The sequence below is a fragment of the Hordeum vulgare genome, chromosome 6H (assembly GCF_904849725.1).
Source record: "Hordeum vulgare subsp. vulgare chromosome 6H, MorexV3_pseudomolecules_assembly, whole genome shotgun sequence".
Classification (NCBI taxonomy): domain Eukaryota; kingdom Viridiplantae; phylum Streptophyta; class Magnoliopsida; order Poales; family Poaceae; genus Hordeum; species Hordeum vulgare.
The window spans coordinates 227469368-227482591 of record NC_058523.1 but is presented as its reverse complement, the minus strand read 5'-3'; positions in this window follow the sequence as shown (position 1 = coordinate 227482591).

Here is a 13224-nt window from a genome sequence, read left to right as displayed (position 1 = left end):
CTACCAGAGGGGGATAGAACGAACCACTAGGAATAAATCCCATGAACATGAACAACAACCTCCAGGAGCTCCTAGATTGACTGAATCCTAAACCTAGATCAACCAGGTGGGGGATGTACCCCCATTTGTTACCCATCACAAATGCAGGACCCCATGATCCAGCCCCATGACAACTACAACCCTAACCCCATGAATCTAACCCTAACCCCATGAACCATAACCCTAACCCCATGAATGTACCAAACTATCCCAATTGATCCAGCCCCATGAACCCTAGAAGAACACATGAGGGGGATCTATCAAACCCTAGAAGATCTACTAGAAGAACACATGAGGGGATCTATCAACTGGAGATGCGTCGAGGGGAGAGGTACCTATCGTCGTCGACTGTTGATTATGTAGATGTAGTAGTAGCCGTCGACGTCGATGTAGTCGTAGCCTTCGACTTCGATGTAGATGTAGCCGTCGTCGTCGATGTAGATGTAGCCGTCGACGTCGTCGATGTAGTCGTCGTCGATGTAGATGTAGCCGTCGACGTCGTCGATGTAGTCATCGTCGGGGAGAGGGGAGAGGGCCGGCGGGGCGGCGCGGAGCAGGGGAGGGGCGGCGGAGTGGGGAGTGGAATGGATCCCGCATGGGTAGTGGGGAGTGGAATGGAGAGGGGAGTGGTAGAGGGAGTGGTGGGTCCCGCGTGGTAGTGGGAGAGGGAGTGGAGGGAAATTTTGGTGGGGTGGGAGGGAAAATTTGGTGGGATGAGAGGGAAAATTTTCACTAGATTTTGGGGTTTAGAGGCAGACTTTTTATTTTTCTATTTTATAAACATTGTAGAAATAATGGTTAAAATCATACCGAATAGTTCAATAAGACATCGGTAGTCAAATGTATATATCTTTTCTAATTGGCAGGTCACATGTGATGATGCGATACGAAGGTTTCCCACTTTTTTGATTGTTTTTTGAATTTTCCATGGCCATTTCAAAATGCGGTCGAAACGGTTGGCATGACCGTTCCTACCTAGTGGTTGAATCTTGGAAACCTTTTTGTGTTTCTATGATTAAATAGATACTTGTGTACCTAAAAGTGATTTTTGGAAAAAATAAAGAGCAAACTATAAGGCAGCCGCAGTTCAAATTTGACCCGCTTCCAACTAATTCGACATAGATTTGTCTTTTTCACGAGAGATGGATATAAGCTTTTGACACCCAAACATTTTGTCAATTGTACATTAAATATGGCTTAGTATGTTAGAAAAATGATTTGGACCAATTTTGAAACAAATATATGGTAGGTCCTTCACAAAAAAACTCATTTCGGGCACTTGAAAAATGAAAAATGAATTTTTCATACAAGGAAGATTAAAACTTCCTTAATCAACATTGTTTGTCATTCCAACATGCACCATTATGCAAAATATGAGACCATTGCAACAAACTATGCCATGAATATGGCCATGAGATTGATCATGTGGCTTGAAAGCCGTGAATCTTCACACATGATAGCTCATTTGTGTGAACACTTTTTAAAAATAATTGTCGTATTACAAGTTTATTATTTTACATGTTAACTTTATCACATATGATGACATAATGCAAAGGTTTCCATTTTTTTGATTTTTTTTTTATTTTTCATGGCCATTTCAAAATGTGGTCGAAACGGCGGGCATGACCGTATCTATCTAGTGGTTGAATCTTGGAAACCTTTTGGTGTTTTTATGATTAAATAGATACTTTTGTACCTAGAAATGATTTTTGGAAAAAATAAAGAGCACACGATAAGGCAGCCGCTGTTCAAATTTGACCCGCTTCCAGCTGATTCGACATAGATTTGTCTTTTTCACGAGAGATGGATATAAGCTTTTGACACCCAAACATTTTGTCAATTGTACATTAAATATGGCCTAGTATGTTAGAAAAAAGATTTGGAACAATTTTGAAACAAATATATGGTAGGTCCTTCACAAAAAAACTCATTTCGGGCACTTGAAAAATGAAAAAGTTATTTTTCATACAAGGAAGATGAAAACTTCCTTAATCAACATTGTTTGTCATTCCAACATGCACCACCATGCAAAATATGAGACCATTTCAACAAACTATGCCATGAATATGGCCATGAGATTGATCATGTGGCTTGAAAGCCGTGAATCTTCACACATGATAGCTCATTTGTGTGAACACTTTTTAAAAATAATTGTCGTATTACAAGTTTATTATTTTACATGGTAACTTTATCACATATGATGACATAATGCAAAGGTTTCCATTTTTTTGTTATTTTAACTTTTCATGGCCATTTCAAAATGTGGTCGAAACGGCGGGCATGACCGTTCCTACCTAGTGGTTGAATCTGGGAAACCTTTGGGTGTTTCTATGATTAAATAGATACTTTTGTACCTAGAAATGATTTTTGGAAAAAATAAAGAGCAAACTATAAGGCAGCCGCAGTTCAAATTTGGCCCGCTTCCAACTAATTCGACATAGATTTGTCTTTTTCATGAGAGATGGATAAAAGCTTTTGACACCCAACCATTTTGTCAATTGTACATTAAATATGGCCTAGTATGTTACAAAATGATTTGGAACAATTTTGAAACAAATATATGGTAGGTCCTTGACAAAAAAACTCATTTCGGGCACTTGAAAAATGAAAAAAATTATTTTTCATACAAAGAAGATGAAAACTTCCTTAATCAACATTGTTTGTCATTCCAACATGCACCATTATGCAAAATATGAGACCATTTCAACAAACTATGCCATGAATATGGCCATAAGATTGATCATGTGGCTTGAAAGCCGTGAATCTTCACACATGATAACTCATTTGTGTGAACACTTTTTAAAAATAATTGTCGTATTACAAGTTTATTATTTTACATGGTAACTTTATCACATATGATGACATAATTCAAAGGTTTCCATTTTTTTGATTTTTTTTAACTTTTCATGGCCATTTCAAAATGTGGTCGAAACGGCGGGCATGACCGTATCTACCTAGTGGTTGAATCTTGGAAACCTTTTGGTGTTTCTATGATTAAATAGATACTTTTGTACCTAGAAATTATTTTTGGAAAAAATAAAGAGCACACTATAAGGCAGCCGCGGTTCAAATTTGACCCGCTTCCAGCTGATTCGACATAGATTTGTCTTTTTCACGAGAGATGGATATAAGCTTTTGACACCCAAACATTTTGTCAATTGTACATTAAATATGGCCTAGTATGTTAGAAAAAAGATTTGGAACAATTTTGAAACAAATATATGGTAGGTCCTTCACAAAAAAACTCATTTCGGGCACTTGAAAAATGAAAAAGTTATTTTTCATACAAGGAAGATGAAAACTTCCTTAATCAACATTGTTTGTCATTCCAACATGCACCACCATGCAAAATATGAGACCATTTCAACAAACTATGCCATGAATATGGCCATGAGATTGATCATGTGGCTTGAAAGCCGTGAATCTTCACACATGATAGCTCATTTGTGTGAACACTTTTTAAAAATAATTGTCGTATTACAAGTTTATTATTTTACATGGTAACTTTATCACATATGATGACATAATGCAAAGGTTTCCATTTTTTTGATTTTTTTAACTTTTCATGGCCATTTCAAAATGTGGTCGAAACGGCGGGCATTACCGTTCCTACCAAGTGGTTGAATCTTGGAAACCTTTGGGTGTTTCTATGATAAAATAGATACTTTTGTACCTAGAAATGATTTTTGGAAAAAATAAAGAGCACACTATAAGGCAGCCGCGGTTCAAATTTGACCCGCTTCCAGCTGATTCGACATAGATTTGTCTTTTTCATGAGAGATGGATAAAAGCTTTTGACACCCAAACATTTTGTCAATTGTACATTAAATATGGCCTAGTATGTTACAAAATGATTTGGAACAATTTTGAAACAAATATATGGTAGGTCCTTCACAAAAAAACTCATTTCGGGCACTTGAAAAATGAAAAAGTTATTTTTCATACAAGGAAGATGAAAACTTCCTTAATCAACATTGTTTGTCATTCCAACATGCACCATTATGCAAAATATGAGACCATTTCAACAAACTATGCCATGAATATGGCCATGAGATTGATCATGTGGCTTGAAAGCCGTGAATCTTCAAACATGATAGCTCATTTGTGTGAACACTTTTTAAAAATAATTGTCGTATTACAAGTATATTATTTTACATGGTAACTTTATCACATATGATGACATAATGCAAAGGTTCCCATTTTTTTGATTTTTTTTAACTTTTCATGGCCATTTCAAAATGTGGTCGAAACGGCGGGCATTACCGTTCCTACCTAGTGGTTGAATCTTGGAAACCTTTGGGTGTTTCTATGATAAAATAGATACTTTTGTACCTAGAAATGATTTTTGGAAAAAATAAAGAGCAAACTATAAGGCAGCCGCAGTTCAAATTTGACCCGCTTCCAACTAATTCGACATAGATTTGTCTTTTTCATGAGAGATGGATAAAAGCTTTTGACACCCAACCATTTTGTCAATTGTACATGAAATATGGCCTGGTATGTTACAAAATGATTTGGAACAATTTTGAAACAAATATATGGTAGGTCCTTGACAAAAAAACTCATTTCGGGCACTTGAAAAATGAAAAAATTTATTTTTCATACAAAGAAGATGAAAACTTCCTTAATCAACATTGTTTGTCATTCCAACATGCACCAATATGCAAAATATGAGACCATTTCAACAAACTATGCCATGAATATGGCCATAAGATTGATCATGTGGCTTGAAAGGCGTGAATCTTCACAGATGATAGCTCATTTGTGTGAACACTTTTTAAAAATAATTCTCGTATAACAAGTTTATTATTTTACATGGTAACTTTATCACATATGATGACATAATGCAAAGGTTTCCATTTTTTGGATTTTTTTTAACTTTTCATGGCCATTTCAAAATGTGGTCGAAACGGCGGGCATGACCGTATCTACCTAGTGGTTGAATCTTGGAAACCTTTTGGTGTTTCTATGATTAAATAGATACTTTTGTACCTAGAAATGATTTTTGGAAAAAATAAAGAGCACACTATAAGGCAGCCGCGGTTCAAATTTGACCCGCTTCCAGCTGATTCCACATAGATTTGTCTTTTTCACGAGAGATGGATATAAGCTTTTGACACCCAAACATTTTGTCAATTGTACATTAAATATGGCCTAGTATGTTAGAAAAAAGATTTGGAACAATTTTGAAACAAATATATGGTAGGTCCTTCACAAAAAAACTCATTTCGGGCACTTGAAAAATGAAAAAGTTATTTTTCATACAAGGAAGATGAAAACTTCCTTAATCAACATTGTTTGTCATTCCAACATGCACCACCATGCAAAATATGAGACCATTTCAACAAACTATGCCATGAATATGGCCATGAGATTGATCATGTGGCTTGAAAGCCGTGACTCTTCACACATGATAGCTCATTTGTGTGAACACTTTTTAAAAATAATTGTCGTATTACAAGTTTATTATTTTACATGGTAACTTTATCACATATTATGACATAATGCAAAGGTTTCCATTTTTTTGATTTTTTTTAACTTTTCATGGCCATTTCAAAATGTGGTCGAAACGGCGGGCATGACCGTTCCTACCTAGTGGTTGAATCTTGGAAACCTTTGGGTGTTTCTATGATTAAATAGATACTTTTGTACCTAGAAATGATTTTTGGAAAAAATAAAGAGCAAACTATAAGGCAGCCGCAGTTCAAATTTGACCCGCTTCCAACTAATTCGACATAGATTTGTCTTTTTCATGAGAGATGGATAAAAGCTTTTGACACCCAACCATTTTGTCAATTGTACATTAAATATGGCCTGGTATGTTACAAAATGATTTGGAACAATTTTCAAACAAATATATGGTAGGTCCTTGACAAAAAAAACTCATTTCGGGCACTTGAAAAATGAAAAAATTTATTTTTCATACAAAGAAGATGAAAACTTCCTTAATCAACATTGTTTGTCATTCCAACATGCACCAATATGCAAAATATGAGACCATTTCAACAAACTATGCCATGAATATGGCCATAAGATTGATCATGTGGCTTGAAAGCCGTGAATCTTCACACATGATAGCTCATTTGTGTGAACACTTTTTAAAAATAATTGTCGTATTACAAGTTTATTATTTTACATGGTAACTTTATCACATATGATGACATAATGCAAAGGTCTCCATTTTTTTGATTTTATTTAACTTTTCATGGCCATTTCAAAATGTGGTCGAAACGGCGGGCATGACCGTATCTACCTAGTGGTTGAATCTTGGAAACCTTTTGGTGTTTCTATGATTAAATAGATACTTTTGTACCTAGAAATGATTTTTGGAAAAAATAAAGAGCACACTATAAGGCAGCCGCGGTTCAAATTTGACCCGCTTCCAGCTGATTCGACATAGATTTGTCTTTTTCACGAGAGATGGATATAAGCTTTTGACACCCAAACATTTTGTCAATTGTACATTACATATGGCCTAGTATGTTAGAAAAAAGATTTGGAACAATTTCGAAACAAATATATGGTAGGTCCTTCACAAAAAAACTCATTTCGGGCACTTTAAAAATGAAAAAGTTATTTTTCATACAAGGAAGATGAAAACTTCCTTAATCAACATTGTTTGTCATTCCAACATGCACCACCATGCAAAATATGAGACCATTTCAACAAACTATGCCATGAATATGGCCATGAGATTGATCATGTGGCTTGAAAGCCGTGAATCTTCACACATGATAGCTCATTTGTGTGAACACTTTTTAAAAATAATTGTCGTATTACAAGTTTATTATTTTACATGGTAACTTTATCACATATGATTACATAATGCAAAGGTTTCCATTTTTTTTGATTTTTTTTAACTTTTCATGGCCATTTCAAAATGTGGTCGAAACGGCGGGCATGACCGTTCCTACCTAGTGGTTGAATCTTGGAAACCTTTGGGTGTTTCTATGATTAAATAGATACTTTTGTACCTAGAAATGATTTTTGGAAAAAATAAAGAGCAAACTATAAGACAGCCGCAGTTCAAATTCGACCCGCTTCCAACTAATTCGACATAGATTTGTCTTTTTCATGAGAGATGGATAAAAGCTTTTGACACCCAACCATTTTGTCAATTGTACATTAAATATGGCCTAGTATGTTACAAAATGATTTGGAACAATTTTCAAACAAATATATGGTAGGTCCTTGACAAAAAAACTCATTTCGGGCACTTGAAAAATGAAAAAATTTATTTTTCATACAAAGAAGATGAAAACTTCCTTAATCAACATTGTTTGTCATTCCAACATGCACCATTATGCAAAATATGAGACCATTTCAACAAACTATGCCATGAATACGGCCATCAGATTGATCATGTGGCTTGAAAGCCATGAATCTTCACACATGATAGCTCATTTGTGTGAACACTTTTTAAAAATAATTGTCGTATTACAAGTTTATTATTTTACATGGTAACTTTATCACATATGATGACATAATGCAAAGGTTTCCATTTTTTTGATTTTTTTTAACTTTTCATGGCCATTTCAAAATGTGGTCGAAACGGCGGGCATGACCGTATCTACCTAGTGGTTGAATCTTGGAAACCTTTTGGTGTTTCTATGATTAAATAGATACTTTTGTACCTAGAAATGATTTTTGGAAAAAATAAAGAGCAAACTATAAGGCAGCCGCGGTTCAAATTTGACCCGCTTCCAGCTGATTCGACATAGATTTGTCTTTTTCACGAGAGATGGATATAAGCTTTTGACACCCAAACATTTTGTCAATTGTACATTAAATATGGCCTAGTATGTTAGAAAAAAGATTTGGAACAATTTTGAAACAAATATATGGTAGGTCCTTCACAAAAAAACTCATTTCGGGCACTTGAAAAATGAAAAAGTTATTTTTCATACAAGGAAGATGAAAACTTCCTTAATCAACATTGTTTGTCATTCCAACATGCACCACCATGCAAAATATGAGACCATTTCAACAAACTATGCCATGAATATGGCCATGAGATTGATCATGTGGCTTGAAAGCCGTGAATCTTCACACATGATAGCTCATTTGTGTGAACACTTTTTAAAAATAATTGTCGTATTACAAGTTTATTATTTTACATGGTAACTTTATCACATATGATGACATAATGCAAAGGTTTCCATTTTTTTGATTTTTTTTAACTTTTCATGGCCATTTCAAAATGTGGTCGAAACGGCGGGCATGACCGTTCCTACCTAGTGGTTGAATCTTGGAAACCTTTGGGTGTTTCTATGATTAAATAGATACTTTTGTACCTAGAAATGATTTTTGGAAAAAATAAAGAGCAAACTATAAGGCAGCCGCAGTTCAAATTTGACCCGCTTCCAACTAATTCGACATAGATTTGTCTTTTTCATGAGAGATGGATAAAAGCTTTTGACACCCAACCATTTTGTCAATTGTACATTAAATATGGCCTGGTATGTTACAAAATGATTTGGAACAATTTTCAAACAAATATATGGTAGGTCCTTGACAAAAAAAACTCATTTCGGGCACTTGAAAAATGAAAAAATTTATTTTTCATACAAAGAAGATGAAAACTTCCTTAATCAACATTGTTTGTCATTCCAACATGCACCAATATGCAAAATATGAGACCATTTCAACAAACTATGCCATGAATATGGCCATAAGATTGATCATGTGGCTTGAAAGCCGTGAATCTTCACACATGATAGCTCATTTGTGTGAACACTTTTTAAAAATAATTGTCGTATTACAAGTTTATTATTTTACATGGTAACTTTATCACATATGATGACATAATGCAAAGGTCTCCATTTTTTTGATTTTATTTAACTTTTCATGGCCATTTCAAAATGTGGTCGAAACGGCGGGCATGACCGTATCTACCTAGTGGTTGAATCTTGGAAACCTTTTGGTGTTTCTATGATTAAATAGATACTTTTGTACCTAGAAATGATTTTTGGAAAAAATAAAGAGCACACTATAAGGCAGCCGCGGTTCAAATTTGACCCGCTTCCAGCTGATTCGACATAGATTTGTCTTTTTCACGAGAGATGGATATAAGCTTTTGACACCCAAACATTTTGTCAATTGTACATTAAATATGGCCTAGTATGTTAGAAAAAAGATTTGGAACAATTTCGAAACAAATATATGGTAGGTCCTTCACAAAAAAACTCATTTCGGGCACTTGAAAAATGAAAAAGTTATTTTTCATACAAGGAAGATGAAAACTTCCTTAATCAACATTGTTTGTCATTCCAACATGCACCACCATGCAAAATATGAGACCATTTCAACAAACTATGCCATGAATATGGCCATGAGATTGATCATGTGGCTTGAAAGCCGTGAATCTTCACACATGATAGCTCATTTGTGTGAACACTTTTTAAAAATAATTGTCGTATTACAAGTTTATTATTTTACATGGTAACTTTATCACATATGATGACATAATGCAAAGGTTTCCATTTTTTTGATTTTTTTTAACTTTTCATGGCCATTTCAAAATGTGGTCGAAACGGCGGGCATGACCGTTCCTACCTAGTGGTTGAATCTTGGAAACCTTTGGGTGTTTCTATGATTAAATAGATACTTTTGTACCTAGAAATGATTTTTGGAAAAAATAAAGAGCAAACTATAAGGCAGCCGCAGTTCAAATTTGACCCGCTTCCAACTAATTCGACATAGATTTGTCTTTTTCATGAGAGATGGATAAAAGCTTTTGACACCCAACCATTTTGTCAATTGTACATTAAATATGGCCTGGTATGTTACAAAATGATTTGGAACAATTTTCAAACAAATATATGGTAGGTCCTTGACAAAAAAAACTCATTTCGGGCACTTGAAAAATGAAAAAATTTATTTTTCATACAAAGAAGATGAAAACTTCCTTAATCAACATTGTTTGTCATTCCAACATGCACCAATATGCAAAATATGAGACCATTTCAACAAACTATGCCATGAATATGGCCATAAGATTGATCATGTGGCTTGAAAGCCGTGAATCTTCACACATGATAGCTCATTTGTGTGAACACTTTTTAAAAATAATTGTCGTATTACAAGTTTATTATTTTACATGGTAACTTTATCACATATGATGACATAATGCAAAGGTCTCCATTTTTTTGATTTTATTTAACTTTTCATGGCCATTTCAAAATGTGGTCGAAACGGCGGGCATGACCGTATCTACCTAGTGGTTGAATCTTGGAAACCTTTTGGTGTTTCTATGATTAAATAGATACTTTTGTACCTAGAAATGATTTTTGGAAAAAATAAAGAGCACACTATAAGGCAGCCGCGGTTCAAATTTGACCCGCTTCCAGCTGATTCGACATAGATTTGTCTTTTTCACGAGAGATGGATATAAGCTTTTGACACCCAAACATTTTGTCAATTGTACATTAAATATGGCCTAGTATGTTAGAAAAAAGATTTGGAACAATTTCGAAACAAATATATGGTAGGTCCTTCACAAAAAAACTCATTTCGGGCACTTGAAAAATGAAAAAGTTATTTTTCATACAAGGAAGATGAAAACTTCCTTAATCAACATTGTTTGTCATTCCAACATGCACCACCATGCAAAATATGAGACCATTTCAACAAACTATGCCATGAATATGGCCATGAGATTGATCATGTGGCTTGAAAGCCGTGAATCTTCACACATGATAGCTCATTTGTGTGAACACTTTTTAAAAATAATTGTCGTATTACAAGTTTATTATTTTACATGGTAACTTTATCACATATGATGACATAATGCAAAGGTTTCCATTTTTTTGATTTTTTTTAACTTTTCATGGCCATTTCAAAATGTGGTCGAAACGGCGGGCATGACCGTTCCTACCTAGTGGTTGAATCTTGGAAACCTTTGGGTGTTTCTATGATTAAATAGATACTTTTGTACCTAGAAATGATTTTTGGAAAAAATAAAGAGCAAACTATAAGGCAGCCGCAGTTCAAATTTGACCCGCTTCCAACTAATTCGACATAGATTTGTCTTTTTCATGAGAGATGGATAAAAGCTTTTGACACCCAACCATTTTGTCAATTGTACATTAAATATGGCCTGGTATGTTACAAAATGATTTGGAACAATTTTCAAACAAATATATGGTAGGTCCTTGACAAAAAAAACTCATTTCGGGCACTTGAAAAATGAAAAAATTTATTTTTCATACAAAGAAGATGAAAACTTCCTTAATCAACATTGTTTGTCATTCCAACATGCACCAATATGCAAAATATGAGACCATTTCAACAAACTATGCCATGAATATGGCCATAAGATTGATCATGTGGCTTGAAAGCCGTGAATCTTCACACATGATAGCTCATTTGTGTGAACACTTTTTAAAAATAATTGTCGTATTACAAGTTTATTATTTTACATGGTAACTTTATCACATATGATGACATAATGCAAAGGTCTCCATTTTTTTGATTTTATTTAACTTTTCATGGCCATTTCAAAATGTGGTCGAAACGGCGGGCATGACCGTATCTACCTAGTGGTTGAATCTTGGAAACCTTTTGGTGTTTCTATGATTAAATAGATACTTTTGTACCTAGAAATGATTTTTGGAAAAAATAAAGAGCACACTATAAGGCAGCCGCGGTTCAAATTTGACCCGCTTCCAGCTGATTCGACATAGATTTGTCTTTTTCACGAGAGATGGATATAAGCTTTTGACACCCAAACATTTTGTCAATTGTACATTAAATATGGCCTAGTATGTTAGAAAAAAGATTTGGAACAATTTCGAAACAAATATATGGTAGGTCCTTCACAAAAAAACTCATTTCGGGCACTTGAAAAATGAAAAAGTTATTTTTCATACAAGGAAGATGAAAACTTCCTTAATCAACATTGTTTGTCATTCCAACATGCACCACCATGCAAAATATGAGACCATTTCAACAAACTATGCCATGAATATGGCCATGAGATTGATCATGTGGCTTGAAAGCCGTGAATCTTCACACATGATAGCTCATTTGTGTGAACACTTTTTAAAAATAATTGTCGTATTACAAGTTTATTATTTTACATGGTAACTTTATCACATATGATGACATAATGCAAAGGTTTCCATTTTTTTTAGATTTTTTTTAACTTTTCATGGCCATTTCAAAATGTGGTCGAAACGGCGGGCATGACCGTTCCTACCTAGTGGTTGAATCTTGGAAACCTTTGGGTGTTTCTATGATTAAATAGATACTTTTGTACCTAGAAATGATTTTTGGAAAAAATAAAGAGCAAACTATAAGGCAGCCGCAGTTCAAATTTGACCCGCTTCCAACTAATTCGACATAGATTTGTCTTTTTCATGAGAGATGGATAAAAGCTTTTGACACCCAACCATTTTGTCAATTGTACATTAAATATGGCCTAGTATGTTACAAAATGATTTGGAACAATTTTGAAACAAATATATGGTAGGTCCTTGACAAAAAAACTCATTTCGGGCACTTGAAAAATGAAAAAATTTATTTTTCATACAAAGAAGATGAAAACTTCCTTAATCAACATTGTTTGTCATTCCAACATGCACCATTATGCAAAATATGAGACCATTTCAACAAACTATGCCATGAATATGGCCATCAGATTGATCATGTGGCTTGAAAGCCATGAATCTTCACACATGATAGCTCATTTGTGTGAACACTTTTTAAAAATAATTGTCGTATTACAAGTTTATTATTTTACATGGTAACTTTATCACATATGATGACATAATGCAAAGGTTTCCATTTTTTTGATTTTTTTTAACTTTTCATGGCCATTTCAAAATGTGGTCGAAACGGCGGGCATAACCGTATCTACCTAGTGGTTGAATCTTGGAAACCTTTTGGTGTTTCTATGATTAAATAGATACTTTTGTACCTAGAAATGATTTTTGGAAAAAATAAAGAGCACACTATAAGGCAGCCGCGGTTCAAATTTGACCCGCTTCGAGCTGATTCGACATAGATTTGTCTTTTTCACGAGAGATGGATATAAGCTTTTGACACCCAAACATTTTGTCAATTGTACATTAAATATGGCCTGGTATGTTAGAAAAAAGATTTGGAACAATTTTGAAACAAATATATGGTAGGTCCTTCACAAAAAAACTCATTTCGGGCACTTGAAAAATGAAAAAGTTATTT